Below are 16,133 nucleotides of genomic sequence, written 5' to 3' on the forward strand. Positions count from 1 at the left end.
AAAGGTTAAGGGTTTGAATGGTGCACCTGAAGAGTCCATGGCGGTAGATAGGCCTTCACTGCAGGCTGCAGTGGTTGCCTTTCACGTGCAGGATCCTGACATTTTAAAGGTTAAGAAGGTGGACTTGGTGGCCTTTATAGATATGGTGATTAATGGCACTGCCAAGTGGAGAGAAGATCCAGGAAGATAAAACTCATTGTGGATGTGGCGGAACGGTTCCTGGGGCTGAAAGATTTCTCGGCGAAGGAGTTACATGGAGCCGTACCACCCTCTCGGGTCCTAGAACCTGAGAAGGGAGATATGGAGATTTGAAAGGAGAAGAGGGAGTTTTGTTTTGTCAATGTACTATTTTTATTTGGGTGGATTAAGTTAGTTTCCCTATTATGTATGGATTTTTTTTTTTATCATGTTTTGGTTTCAAGCTGTCCAGTTAGTGGCGGCAATACACCTTTTTGGTTTGTGGTCAGCCTTGAAACCCACAGAAGAAGAATATCACACATTTCCGGGAAATTTCATCACGTTTGTAGCTATTTGCCATCAGTTAAGTTATACTTCTATTCAATACTTTTTGATAAACATATTTCATCAATCTTAAATTAATAATTGTTAGTTTGCAGGAATGTTGAGTAACGAGGCTTTTCAGAGACAATTATCTACCATTGTCGAGGTATTAGTTGCAGCGGCAGTTGCGGAGATGGGCAGACTCCTTGATGAGTGCTCTGCTGCTGTTATGCCTCTAAAGTTGGTCCAGCAGAATGAGGAAAGTATTTTGCTGAAGAGTAAGCTTCAACGTGTGAACAAAACCAAGACAGTGAGTGCACATTTGGTCATACCGTTGGGAAAACGAGTTTGCAGATGACTGACGACAAACTTGGCTAGCTAGCAAATTGTTATTTAAAAACTTTTACCAGAATCCTGTAATTTTTTTTAAACCGTGTACTTCAAACCCAAATATAAACTTGAGTTTATAGAATAGAATCCATATATACATATGAGATGAGTAATGCAAAATAAGTAAACATTATTAACGTGGCCAGTGATTTCAAGTCTGTATATTGTGGAAGTGTGGTTTCGTCGGGTTGAGGCAAGCATAGCTGGATGGATCTGAGTTTATATTTGAAAAATTCCATTAGCCCATCGCTGCTTGGTTCTATTTGTTTCCTAAACGGTTTCCGTTACAATACGTAATGAATATACTCCATCAAACGTTAGTTAGTTACCTACTAGTCTCAAACTATGCAGCCTTCTCCCTACAGTTTTCAGCCAAGCTTCGCCCACGACTGCTTCATCTGAACTACAATCCCGACGCTGTGGTGTTTAGAAACGTCAATAATCATAGCTTGCGATACGGTTTTCGAAACATGGCCCATAAATTTCATCAGGTAAAAAGAATCCTTGAGTTTTTCACAGATCCATACAGCTATGTGGTACTCAATCCGACGAAACTACACTTCCACAATATACACAGACTTGAAATCACTGGACACCTTAATAATGTTTACATATTTTGCATTACTCATCTCATACATGTATATGGATTATATTCTACTGTATCTTAGGTTATGCTGCTTTGGCATTGCTTGTCCAAATATTTATATATTCTTAATTCCATTCCTTTACTTAGATTTGTGTGTATTGTTGTGAATTAAACTGCACTGTTGGAGCTAGAAACACAAGCAGTTTGCTACACCCGCAATAACATCTGCTAAACACATGTATGTGACCAATAAAATAACATTTGATTTAGATTTAGACTACACTTCCCCAGTTACGCTTATACACAGGTGGTTGGAGCCTGCTAGATAGCTTAATAGAACAGGTCTCTGTTCTGTAAACAAGCTCTGTAACAGATAGATATGGCCGTATGGGAACTCTAACCCTATCAAGGTGTGTATCAATTTAACCTTTTGTTTTTTGAAAATCATTTATTGGTGATATGAAAGATAAGGTCCTTATGCTAACAAAACTGTACCGCAAGCGATGCAGACTGAGCGTCTGGCGTCTTAACAAAACTACGTCCAATGACTTATGTGTAATGGAACTGAGTCATTGTCAAGTGCTAGCTACTTACTTACTGAACCAAAGATACTTCCCCTTTCATCTGTGATTGAACTGTCGTTAGCCCACCTAGCTAACCTGCTAGGTCATTAACTTCATATTTTAATCTTTCAGAGACAATTTTCATCATTCATGGAGATGTTGGGTAAAACATTGTTGGAAAAAATGGCCATGTTAATGAAGATGATCATGGTTGAAAAAGAGAAGACTGCCACAGGCATGAGCGCCCAGAGGCGTGTCAGTCGGGCAAGGGGGACAGAGGAAGGAGCACCAAGAGGTACACACCCATAGGGAAGATTTTCTTGTCTCCTTCTCAAAAGGTCAGAGGGGAGGGACCTCTGCAGGGCCTAAAATTAACACCCTCCAAATGCGGGTAGATTTTGGCATTGGCGGGTAAGATGTCTATTTCATCAGCAATGCTGGTGGGTGGTCAAGGCTCCACAGTGTAAACATTTAACTTGAATTTGCAAATACAAAAACGTTCAAAGTCAAGTATGAGCACATTAATAGCAAAGTAAATGCTGCAGTAGTTGTTTACAAAGTTTTGTTTCATAGCTGGTAGATAATGACACAAACTACGAATCCTATAATAATATTACACCCAATTGTGTGGAAATTCACTCAACTTTGTCCTTATTGACTATTTACATTGTTTGGTTCACAAGCTCCCGCCCTTAAAGGGGCAGCTGAACATTTTTGTCTTGTGATATTTAGTTTAAAAACATTTTTTTAATGAAATAACATTGAGCAATATACCACAACACTTTTAACTAGTAATACATTTGTTTTAGAAACATTACCAAGCATGCTCATCTGTGACATTTTTTGGGGGGGGTTGGTGTAAAATATATATTTTGACTGGTAAAAAAATCGGAGTGGTTGGTAGTTTAAAAAAAAAATCTAACTCCCACAGTGGCTGGTAGACCAAAAGGTTAGTTTTAGGCCCAGGACCTCTGACCTCATCCAATGGGTTTTCATAAGGAGACGAGGAGAGAGGGTGCGAGGAGTATGTACAGTGCATTTGTAAACTATTCAGACCCCTTGACTTTTTCCACATTTTGTTACATTACAGCCTTATTCCAAATTTGATTAAATCATATCAGAAATACTTGAGAAATTAGCAAAGTGTTTCCGTCTATGGCTGGGCAATGTATGTTTTTGCGCGATATTCCAAATGTCTGTATCGCAATTTTTCCAAAAACATTTTATGAGCGTTTCTGTCCGCTTGTTCTCATGTTGTCTTTTTGGTCTTGTCTCCGTCGCTCCTTCTGTGCTGTTAGCACCTTTCCAATTACACCAGAGATCTGTATATAATGACGAAATGCCCATGTCTCCGCCCTAACTATGGGAGTTGTTATTCCCAAAGGTGGGAAGATGGGCGACAAGCTTAAGTCCAAAATTAGCCCACAGAAACGCACTGGCCGTATTTTGGCGAGAGTGAAACATCTTACTTCAAAGGGTTTGGGTTAAGTGCATTAAGACACATTTCAGTTCAATGCATTCAGTTGTACAACTGACTAGGTATTCCCCTTTCACTTTGCCTCTTCCTTTGTTTACACACACACACCAAGCCCCTGCCACTCACACAACAAAGAAATCACTTCGTCTTCTTGACAAGCGGTTTCAACTCGCTATTTGCATTTGAGGTTTGGTCCGACAATCGGTCGTATGGACACCAACACGTTGAGACATTATTTTACTGTAATAGAGAAGTGAACCTTTCTAACAAAACCCTGGTCTATTTCTATGGGTACAAGTACTGTTCACACCCCTCTTGTTGGTGGAGAGAATTTAGCAGGTTTAAAGCTTATTTCCCGCAATTCTACACATTTTGTCACCCCCCCACATTTTGTCACCCTCCTGCCGACATCTCGCCCCACAGTTTGGGGACCACTGTTCTAGCCTAGTGCAATTTGTACTCCTAACTGACCCACTTAGCTAGCTACCTCACCAGATAATGGTAACAACAAACAGTGCACGTGTATTTGTATGATGTAAATACTAGGCTGATTTCTAGCAATATCTATGACTAAAAAGGAATATGTTTTACAATGGGACTTCATTATATCAAACACTGGAGTACAATTCTTAGCTATCTGATTTTGAATGTGGAGTATTATTATGGTGTTTTTGATGCATGTCTTTTTAAATATTGATACTGTTTTTTTAGGGGACAGTCTTCATTTCCACAACTACTGCACTGACCCTGTCTCTGAGAGTGCTCATCAAGAGGAGGATGACTTTAACCCCCAGACCTCACCTGCCTCAGAGACACAAGACGACCAGAGAAACACGTAGCCAAACTCGGGCAGGAATGGAGAAGATGCCCAGTGTGGAGGGGAATCTATTGGAGGTATGGGCAGAATTACACTGGATATAGTGAAGTCAATTAGCCATAACGTGTGCTGTAATTTTATGAAACGTAGTACTTGAATCAGTAAGCTAATGATGTTGTGGCACCACTACTATTAATTAAGCCAACTTTTTTTAGTCAGTGTTTATGATTTAAGGATACTCAGGACAATCAGTTACACCCCCATTTAAAATGAGTGTTCCTATGCATTTATTGGGTAAAATGCCACCAATTAAGCCCTATTTGGACGGGATTCGTTTTACTGGGCGAGGTCGGTGATGTAACCTTTACACTGCAGTCGTAATTTTAGTCCCGTGTAAATCTGCCACATCAGTCATTTTCACATTTCTGGAGAGTAATAATTCCAGGCTGAATAAACTACCGTTTTTTGATGAGATCTTCTGATAATACTATATCCCGTGCGACTCGACATCCCTGTGCTGTGAGGGGTATTACAGCGTTTACCATGTGCTGCCTGCAGTTTGGGTAAGATCAGGGGAACAAATGGATGCTTAAAACAAAGTGCTATGCACATAGCCAACAGATGAGATGAATGATCTGTTCTGTCATATAGCCTGTCACCTTTCCCAGTGCTTATTTCTCTTTTAAAAGATGAATCTGATTTATATTGTGCCAATTAATTGATAAATTGGCAAATACGTCAGTTAATTTAATGTCTGCATACAGTTTATGTATGCATACATGTTATTTATTATATTATTTAGAATATTTAGAATTTGTCTGAAATGAAAGCCAGTTAATCATGCTCTGGAAAAACATGCTGGCATAATAACTACATAACCAACGTTCTATAGTCATTCAAGTGCTGTTGAATAGGGCTTTAGACTGTTGAGGAATACTTTTCTTTAGGGTGGGTTTATTGTTAGCTGTTTAAATTATTTCTGAGAAATGTTAGTTAATATCCACAATCTTATTCATACATGTAATGCAGTAGTTTGTTTTACATTTACACCTCAACAACGACAATGACCCTCTCTGTTGCAGATGTGGTATTGCTCTCTGAATTTGATCATCAAGAGGAAGTTCACCTTAATCCCCAGCTCTCACCTTCATCAGACACAGAGAAACAAGACAGACAGCCCTCAAACATGGAGCCAAACCCAGGCAGGATTGGAGAAGATGTCCAGAATGGTGATTCTTCAAATACAGACCAAAATTCAGATGCAAGTGATGCCAGAGCAGTGAAGGTGCCCTTCATTTGCGACTTTTGGGGAAAGTATTTCAATTGGAGATGCACTTTTAAAGCCCACCGTAATCATCACACCAAACCCTTTAGCTGCCCACAGTGTGGGAAAGGTTTTGGTACGAAGACTGGGTGTAATAATCATCTCTTGGAGGTGCATTCTACAGACAAGCCCTTCAAATGCACAGATTGTAGGAAGAAGTTTGCTTTGAGAAAAGGTTTCGTCAAACATAGGGATCTCAACCCAACTCTGCACACCTGCACAACATGTGTGAAATCGTTCTGTGGGGAACGTACGCTAAAACGGCACAACTCTTTGTGTCCAAAAACCTTTCGATCATCAAATCAAATCAAATTTATTTATATAGCCCTTCGTATATCAGCTGAAATCTCAAAGTATTGTACAGAAACCCAGCCTAAAACCCCAAACAGCAAGCAATGCATGTGAAAGAGGCATGGTGGCTAGGAAAAACTCCCCAGGAAAAACTCCCTAGAAAGGCCAAAAACCTAGGAAGAAACCTAGAGAGGAACCAGGCTATGAGGGGTGGCCAGTCCTCTTCTGGCTGTGCCGGGTGGATATTATAACAGAACATGGTCAAGATGTTAAAATGTTCATAAATGACCAGCATGGTCAAATAATAATAATCATTGTAGTTGTCGAGGGTGCAACAAGCACGTCCGGTGAACAGGTCAGGGTTCCGTAGCCGCAGGCAGAACAGTTGAAACTGGAGCAGCAGCATGGCCAGGTGGACTGGGGACAGCAAGGAGTCATCATGCCAGGTAGTCCCGAGGCATGGTCCTAGGGCTCAGGTCCTCCGAGAGAAAGAAAGAAAGAGAGAAAGAGAGAATTAGAGAGAGCATATTTAAATTCACACAGGACACCGGATAAGACAAGAGAATACTCCAGATGAAACAGACTGACCCTAGCCCCCCGGCACATAAACTACTGCAGCATAAATACTGGAGGCTGAGACAGGAGGGATCAGAAGACACTGTGGCCCCATCCGATGATACCCCCGGACAGGGCCAAACAGGCAGGATATAACCCCACCCACTTTGCCAAAGCACAGCCCCCACACCACTAGAGGGATGTCTACAACCACCAACTTACCGTCCGAAGACAAGGCCGAGTATAGCCCACAAAAATCTCCGCCATGGCACAACCCAAAGGGGGGGGCGCCAACCCAGACAGGAAGACCACGTCAGTGACTCAACCCAATCAAGTGACGCACCCCTCCCATGGACGGCATGGAAGAACACCAGTAAGTCAGTGACTCAGCCCCTGTAATAGGGTTAGAGGCAGAGAATCCCAGTGGAAAGAGGGGAACCGGCAAGGCAGAGACAGCAAGGGCGGTTCGTTGCTCCAGCCTTTCCGTTCACCTTCACACTCCTGGGCCAGACTACACTTAATCATAGGACCTACTGAAGAGATAAGTCTTCAGTAAAGACTTAAATTTACATTTACATTTAAGTCATTTAGCAGACGCTCTTATCCAGAGCGACTTACAAATTGGACTTAAAGGTTGAGACTGAGTCTGCGTCTCTCACATGGGTAGGCAGACTATTCCATAAAAATGGAGCTCTATAGGAGAAAGCCCTACCTCCAGCCGTTTGCTTAGAAATTCGAGGGACAATTAGGAGGCCTGCGTCTTGTGACCGTAGCGTACGTATAGGTATGTACGGCAGGACCAAATCGGAAAGATAGGCAGGAGCAAGCCCATGTAATGCTTTGTAGGTTAGCAGTAAAACCTTGAAATCAGCCCTTGCCTTAACAGGAAGCCAGTGTAGGGAGGCAAGCACTGGAGTAATATGATCCAATTTTTTGGTTCTAGTCAGGATTCTAGCAGCCGTATTTAGCACTAACTGAAGTTTGTTTAGTGCTTTATCCGGGTAGCCGGAAAGTAGAGCATTGCAGTAGTCCAGCCTAGAACTAACAAAAGCATGGATTAATTTTTCTGTGTCATTTTTGGACAGAAAGTTTCTGATTTTTGCAATGTTATGTAGATGGAAAAAAGCTGTCCTTGAAACAGTCTTGATATGTTCTTCAAAAGAGAGATCAGGGTCCAGAGTAACACCGAGGTCCTTCACAGTTTTATTTGAGACGACTGTACAACCATCCAGATTAATTGTCAGATTGAACAGAAGATCTCTTTGTTTCTTGGGACCTAGAACAAGCATCTCTGTTTTGTCCGAGTTTAAAAGTAGAAAGTTTGCAGCCATCCACTTCCTTATGTCTGAAACACAGGCTTCTAGCGAGGGCAATTTTGGAGCTTCACCATGTTTCATTGAAATGTACAGCTGTGTGTCATCCGCATAGCAGTGAAATTTAACATTATGTTTTCGAATGACATCCCCAAGAGGTAAAATATATAGTGAAAACAATAGTGGTCCTAAAACGGAACCTTGAGGAACACCAAAATTTACAATTGATTTGTCAGAGGACAAACCATTCACAGAGACAAACTGATATCTTTCCGACAGATAAGATCTAAACCAGGCCAGAACTTGTCCATGTAGACCAATTTGGGTTTCCAATCTCTCCAAAAGAATGTGGTGATCGATGGTATCAAAAGCGGCACTAAGATCTAGGAGCACGAGGACAGATGCAGAGCCTCGGTCTGACGTCATTAAAAGGTCATTTACCACCTTCACAAGTGCAGTCTCAGTGCTATGATGGGGTCTAAAACCAGACTGAAGCGTTTCGTATACATTGTTTGTCTTCAGGAAGGCAGTGAGTTGCTGTGCAACAGCTTTTTCTAAGATTTTTGAGAGGAATGGAAGATTCGATATAGGCCGATAGTTTTTTATAATTTCTGGGTCAAGATTCGGCTTTTTCAAGAGAGGCTTTATTACTGCCACTTTTAGTGAGCTTGGTACACATCCGGTGGATAGAGAGCCGTTTATTATGTTCAACATAGGAGTCTAATACTGCGGGTAATGGAGTCGCCAATGACTAGGGTTTTCAATTTGTCAGAGCTAATAGTGGGAGCCGTCGGCGTCTCAGACCCCACAGCGGGAGGAGTAGAGACCAGAGAAGTCTCGGCCTCCGACTCCGACTCACTTAATGGGGAGAACCGGTTGAAAGTTTCTGTCGGCTGAATAAGCGACACCGGTTGAGCATTCCTACAGCGTTTCCCTCCAGAAGCCATGAGAAAGTTGTCCGGCTGCGGGGACCGTGCGAGGGGGTTTATACTAACGTTATTATCTGTACTTGCTGGTGGCACAGACGCTGTTTCATCCTTTCCTACACTGAAATTACCCTTGCCTAGCGATTGCGTCTGAAGCTGGGCTTGCAGCACAGCTATCCTTGCCGTAAGGCGATCGTTCTCCTGTATATTATAAGTACAACGACTGCAATTAGAAGGCATCATGTTAATGTTACTTAGCTTCGGCTGTTTGAAGTCCTGACGAACCATGTCCAGATAAAACCTCCGGGGTAAGAAAGTTGAATGAAAAAAGTTGAGTGAGGGTAAAAAGTAAAAATATACGGTAATGAAAAAGCAAAAACCGTTAGGTAGCAAAGTAAGATCGGCAACAAAAACGCACAGCAGCGTAAACAAGTCTGCAAGTTGTGACCGGAAACAGGAAACAGGAAACTAGAGGAACTCATGGCCAATATGGAAACGTCATAAGGCAGAGCACTCGGATAAGAAGTATTGCTGTGAAACCTGTGGCAAGCGTTTCTGTTCATCTTCATCTTTAGCCAGTCATCAGAGAACAACTCATAGAGCAAAGGCTTATAGCTGTGATGTATGTACTAAAGATTTCAGGGATGTAACCAATTTCCAAAACCATATGACCTCCCATATTAGAAAAGGCCATGTTAGTCTAGAAAAAGCTTTTGCCTGTAGTGTATGTGAGAAATGTTTCTCATGTGCACGCACTCTCAGAGATCATCTGACCATCCATACCGGAGTTGGTTGTAGCATATGTCACAAACGTTTTTGTCTTTCAACCAGTCTCAAAGGTCATATGACTTTACATACTGGAGAGAAACCTTTTGTCTGTGATTTATGCGGCAAGAGTTACTGGCGTGCAAGCAAGTTCAAAGTACATGCGCTTGCCCATACCGGAGAGAAACCTATGGCCATCACCCATACCAGAAGAAAAGACTACCGTTATGTCTGTGACATATGTGGCAAACATCTCCCTGATGCAGCTAGGCTCAAATGCCATATGTTCGTACATACTGGTGAACAACCTTTTGCCTGTGATCTATGTGGCAAAAAGTTAAATCACTAAAGCAATCTGAAAAGACACAAGCTGTCTCACACAGGGCAGAAATTGTATGTTTGTAATACTTGTGGTAAAGGTTTTACCCGTTCAACAACCCTTAAGATACATCAACGCAGTCACACTGGTGAAAAGCCTTACTTCTGTGATATTTGTGGGCAAGGCTTCACCTCGCATGCCTACGTCAAGAAACACAAGATGATTCACCTGCCATCTCAACGTCATTCAAGACCGCAGAACACTGGGCCAAAGTCACATGTCTGCAGCTTCTGTTACAGATCTGTGTTGGATCAGCACATGCACACTCACACAGGAGAAAAACCATTCAACTGTCTCATTTGTGGGAAATGTTGCATGTTTAAGGCTACTCTTGAAATACACATGCGCAGTCACACAGGGGAGAGGCCATTCAAATGTCGCAATTGTGGGAAAGGGTTCATGTGTAAGAATACTCTTGTAATACACATGTGCACTCTCACAGGGGAGAGACCATATGCTTGTAATGAATGTGGCAAGAGTTTCTCCCAGAGTAGTCATTTAGTATCTCACCAGCGTGTGCACACTGGTGTCAAAGCATTTGTGTGCAACAAATGTGGGAATGCCTGTAGCTGAAATCTGAAAGTTCATAAGTGCAAGTTCAACCAGAAAACAGTCCATGGACAGAATGTACAGGATCACTGAAGAAAACTGCTCACATGATCACTCTGGACACAGTTTCCCAAAATAATCGTAAGGCTAAATTCATCGTTAGTCTTTGTAGGAGTATCGTTAAATCTCCAAGCTGTTTCCCAAAACCATCATTGCACTTAAACACTTATTTACCAACTGCCTCAGACGTCGTAAAACAGCTAAGTTGAGTCTTTAGATGCTCCCCCCCATAGTTGCCATTGTCTTTGCAGTTGTTACAAACCGAGGATAAAAAGATGCTTCAACTGAAAACCGAGATGACTACATTAAATGATAAATAGGCCTGTGGTGCAGCTAATTATTATTTAGCTAATTGTAGGCAACTATGTATTTTTTGCCTCAAAATATATATTATGTGTAACAACGTGCTCAATGATGTGCCAAAGTGCATTTTATAGGTAATGCTTATAAGCGTTAGAATAAGCCGCCTTAGTATTTGCAGTTATCGGTGATATCTCCAGAAACTGATCTGTTGTGTATATTGTTATAATTCTAATGTTACGGTAAGATTTGAATTGTGAAAGCTGATCCGAGAGCAGCGCTGCTTTTCATACGATCATATCACAGTAACACGTTTCAACGACGCACTTGGCGAACATTCTCTGTGGTGTTTTGGGAAACGCATGTTACTTCGCAGTTTATAGGAACGATGCATCGATAAAACACTTGTATGCCTAAATTCCATCGCTGTCGTGAAACTGGCCCTGGATAATAGGATGGGCTTATTTCATAGATGTTCCCAGTTTCATATGTTGGACTATAATTTGAATTCTAAATTAATAGTGGCAAGTGTTTCGCCCAGATAATTCAGTTTTATTTTTTTAAGGAAAGGGGACTCGTTTTAAAAAAATGTATATATACTTCAAGGCTTTTCCAGAAGGTTCTCTGACTACTAATAGTATGTTCTTTTCTGATTCTTTGGAGGCATGATGGCATCTCAGTTTTTTTTTTTTTTTTTTCAGATGCAGTTTGTAAAACATAACATCTCACAACACCTGGTCTTCAGCAAGTCTTAATACACCTTGACTTATTCCACATTTTGTTTTGGCCTGAATTTGGAAAATTGATTACATTTATTTTTGTCACCCATCTACACACAATATTCCATAATGAAACATTTTTGCTAATTTATTGAAAATGAAATACAGAACTACAGTGTACTCCACAAGTATTGGGACAGTGACACTTTTTTGTTGTTGTTTTGGCTCTGTACTCCAGCACTTTGGATTTGAAATGATACAATGACTGAGGTTAAAGTGCAGATTGTCAGCTTTAATTTGAGGGTATTTTCATCCATATCAGTTGAACTGTTTAGAAATTACAGCACCTTTTGTACATAGTCCCCCCTATTTTAGGGGACCAAAAGTATTGGGACAAATTCACTTGTGTATTAAAGTAGTCAAAAGTTGAGTATTTGGTCCCATATTCCAAGCATGCAATGATTACATCAAGTTTATGACTACCAAGTTGGATGCATTTGCTGTTCTTGTTTGTTTCAGATTATTTTGTTCCCAATAGAAATTAGTCAATACATGTTCACCTTTGGCAGCTGTGAGTCTTCATGGGTACGTCTCTAAGACCTTTCCACACCTGGATTGTACAATATTAGCACATTATTATTTTATTTTTTTAAATTTCTTCAAGCCCTGTCAAGTTGGTTGTTCGTTGCTAGGCATCCATTTTCAAGTCGATTTAAGTCAAAACAGTAAGTAGGCCACTCAGGAACATTCAATGTAATTGGTAAGCAACTCCACTGTATATTTGGCCTTGTGTTTTAGGTTATTGTTCTGGTGAAAGTTGAATTTGTCTCTGTGTCTGTTGGAAAGCAGACTGAACCAGGTTTTCCTCTAGTATTTTGCCTGTGCTTATTTTTATCCTAAACTCCCTAGTCCTTGCTGATGACAAGCACACCCACAACATGATTCAGCCACTAGCATGCTTGGAAATGTGAAGTGGTACTCAGTAATGTTGTACTGGATTTGCCCCAAAAATAAGTTCAGGAGTAAAAATGTACTTAAGTCACAATAAGTTGCATGGACTCACTGTGTGCAATAATAGTGTACCCCATAAATACAGATCATTTTAAGGATGGATAAATAACTTCACCATGCTCAAAGGGATATTCAGTGTCTACTTTTTTGTTTGTTTTTGCCATCTGCCAATAGGTGCCTTTCTTTGCGAGGCATTGGAAAACCTCCCTGGTCTTTGTGGTTGAATCTGTGTTTGAAATTCACTGCACGACTGAGGGACCTTAAAATGATCTGTATTTATGGGGTACACTATTATTGCACACAGTGAGTCCATGCAACTTATTGTGACTTAAGTACATTTTTACTCCTGAACTTATTTAGACTTGCCATAACAAAGGGGTTGAATACTTTGACTGAAAATATTTCAGCTTTTCATTTTTAATGAATTTATTTATAAATCAATTTTAAATTCAGGATGTAACACAACAAAATGTGTAAAAAGTCAATGGCTGAGACTACTTTCTGAAGGCACTGTATTTCATTATTTTAATTTATTTTTGAAATGACCAAATAAATATTTTAGAGAAATTGATAGTCGACAAAAAATTATTTTTCACAAACTGTATGCACCGTAGGTATGGTGCTGGAGATAATGAATATGATTTTAAAAAGTGGTCAAAGAACTTGAATAATATCGTACAATTAATTTGAGTTAATCTTACTGGAGAGTGATCTTCTGTGTGACTTTCTGTCGTACTGTAAAATACTATGCCCTATGAATTCACTCTTATGGTGGATGTAAAGGTAATTTTACAGTTCTGTCTACAGTGGATATATTTCACATACAGTATTTGTGTAGTGTTCCATAAGTTAAATTGTAGGTATCTAGTGGGGTCTTCACGTGCGCGCGGGAAGTGGGAAACCGCAATGTGGTAAGTCATAGGTCTGACTTGATTGTGATCATGTGCTTTTGAAATCGGACCAATTATTCAACCAATAAGATTTTAGCTAACTTAATAAGCTAGCTAGATTGTTTAACACTGACAATATGGTCAAGCTAGTTACCTTGTCCATATAAGTTTGTAATTGTACAAAAAAATGGATGTGTCATCTTTTGGTTTCAAAAGTGAAAGTTCAGTCCTGAAACGCTACAACTCGGCATCTCGGGTAACAAAATGTCGTCAAAGTTTCTCACTGGAAATTACGAGTTGGAGGGTCGTTCAAATGAAACTTCCCAGTCTGAACTATGAACTTCAGATAACATGTGAACGCCCCCCATAGACCTACAGTCACAGCAAGACATGCTGAAGAAAATGCTGCTTTTATAACCAAGTGGGGAGGTGGTAGTTACCAGCAGGGCTGGCATTATGGGCAGGCCTTATGGGGACTGGCTCGCCCTACTGTACCTCCTTTCCGTCCAAATAAAATATTTAAATATTTATCATTTATTTGACCGAGATGCGCGCTGACAAATACATCAATCTCAGATAAAGTATCTGAGCGAGCGAAACAGCGCCCCTCTCTCGGTACGTGTTGCCAGTGTATCTGATGCTGTCTGAACAAAAATAGTATGGCATGTCATACTCTTTTTGGCCAGACAGCATCAGGTATATAGGCTACATATAGTACGACAGTGGCGCTGTTTTGCGCTCTCGGATGCTTTCTCCTGTGAAATAGTGCGCTGTTCGGATTAGGGGTGTGCCTAGTAATCGGACAAAACGAGTATTGTAAAGGACATGGGCAATTGTCCTGATACCGTTATGATCCAAGTATTTTTTTTGCTATTGTCCGTGATCTAAACATTTAATTTTAGGATGTCGGTCCCGGCGCACATCTTTCAATGAAATGCAAGGTGCTACACGGTCTATATAACTCATCTGGCTAGTTTTTGATTGTCTGTAAATAGAAGGGCGGGCTCTACGTTTGTCCTGTTGCTCTGATTAGATCGAGCGACGCTGTATTTCTATGTCCACTCAGTTCATAATTTCACCAGACCACTTCTCCTTGCATGTTTCAGTGTGATAATTTCTTTGATGCTGCCTTCTGTTAGCCTGCTACTATGATGCATCAAAGGGTAGAACATTTGCTCAAGCTATCAATGTGCAGTGTCTAATAAGTGGGGCGAGGGTAGGGAGAAAATATGAAACGTTTATGTGCATTCTGAGTGACAGAAAACTGCCCGCTGCAAATCAAGGACACAGACCTCCGTGCACTACTCCTAATCTGCAGTTTATTTTTGCAAGGAGATTGGTATTTTGCCAACATCTATTTAGAAGTCTTAAAACACATCTGTGTTTTTACTATCACAAGTATCATCCTACTATTAACTGTTAATTACTTATAGGAGGTCGGCACACCCCTATTTCTCATACTGAAATTGTTTTGGAAGAAAGTAACCTACTTTTTGAAGTAATTTTTTTTTGACAATCAGATGAAACCATTTGGTTGTGTTCGTTCATGCCACATTAAAATAATACATTTAATTGAAATTGTATAACTCTAAAACCCATTAAGAAATTACACAGTAGGTCCAGTGAAGGAAAAAAAACATGCCCCCTATAGATTTTATTTTATTTAACCAGGCAAGTCAGTTAAGAACAAATTCTTATTTACAATGATAGCCAAACCCGAACGACTTTGGGCCAATTGTGCACCGCCCTATAGTACTCCAAATCACATCCGGATTCGAACCAGGTTCTGTAGGGATGTCTCTTGCACTGAGATGCAGTGCCTTAGGCCTCTGCGCTACTCGGGACAGGAAATCAAATGACTGTCCGGCCCTGATGACCAAATCCAAAGAAAGGTTATTGATCATGTATGTACACAGTTTAGCAGATGTTATAGAGGGTGCAGCGAAATGCTTGTTCCTAACAATGCAGTAAAATGTGGCCAACAAGCTATGACAATAATGCTTGTAAACAAATGATAGTGTTCAGAAACCATATTTTTGTATAAATGCTGTTATCGAAGGTAATTTCCTTAGTAGGTGACGTGACAAGTCGGCATGTGGGAGAAGTCTGAGTCTTACAAGTTTCCCACTAGTAATGGCAAACGTGTTTAAAGATGGCAGAGTACAGATGTGACACTTTTTTTTAGCAGTATCCAGAGTTTTTAAACTATGGGGCGCAACATAATTCAAATGTACCAATAAATCAGCACAATCTACTATCTCGTTTTTTCAAATTGCTTGCGTTTTGGGAGCTAGAATTGGATCATGGACACCGTGCTAATGCCGACACAAAAACATAATGTAGAGCCATCTATAATATGGCTAACATAGCAAACTAAGCATTTGTGATAAGTGCATCTTTATGCACACCTGCTATTGCGAGTTGGAGGGACGTTCAATTGGATTTTCAAAGTAGTATGTGATAAATACCACCTTCCGACTTGGTTATGAATGCAGCAAAAGACTCATATCAATCTGCACCGTTTCTGTCTAATCTATGCTGTGGCTGAAGTCAGAAAAATAGCAAATTGGCCATCAATTGGAACCATTGACTAGGGATATCAGACCAAAACAGGAGCGGAATGTTTGAAGTGTACCGCCCCGTAATAGAATTTACTTTTAAAATAGTTTTTTTCCAGGGCCATCCAGTTGGTGGCGGCAATACAATGCAAATTGTGG

General features: G+C 40.6%; 1 pseudogene; it reads left to right on the forward strand.

Moving 5' to 3' along the window:
- Nucleotides 1-229: 229 nt before the first annotated feature.
- On the forward strand, nt 230-6,006 carry LOC115159604 (protein escargot-like; annotated as a pseudogene).
- Nucleotides 6,007-16,133: the final 10,127 nt, after the last annotated feature.

This window comes from Salmo trutta, chromosome 23 (assembly GCF_901001165.1).
Source record: "Salmo trutta chromosome 23, fSalTru1.1, whole genome shotgun sequence".
Taxonomy (NCBI): Eukaryota; Metazoa; Chordata; class Actinopteri; order Salmoniformes; family Salmonidae; genus Salmo; species Salmo trutta.